We start from the raw sequence: 242 nt of genomic DNA on the forward strand, positions 1-242 counted from the left end.
GCCCCTCAATCTAACGAGCCCAGCCCCCTCTCTCATTTGCACAAAACACCCAATTCTGTGTCCAGGAATCAAGAAGTCTCCTGATCTGGCCCATGGTGGGATGCTTGTTTGGGGCATCCAAAACCTCCTGAAGTCTTTGTTTGTGTTGTAGTCACTTAGCGGCATGGCTTATCCTGAGGCTGCCTGAAAAGTCCTTTGCTAAAGTGTTACTCCTGTGAGTTAAGGGAAGGAGTTGTTATTGT

The sequence above is a fragment of the Rattus norvegicus genome, chromosome 20 (genome assembly GCF_021556685.1).
Source record: "Rattus norvegicus strain SHRSP/BbbUtx chromosome 20, alternate assembly SHRSP_T2T, whole genome shotgun sequence".
In the NCBI taxonomy this organism is placed as follows: domain Eukaryota; kingdom Metazoa; phylum Chordata; class Mammalia; order Rodentia; family Muridae; genus Rattus; species Rattus norvegicus.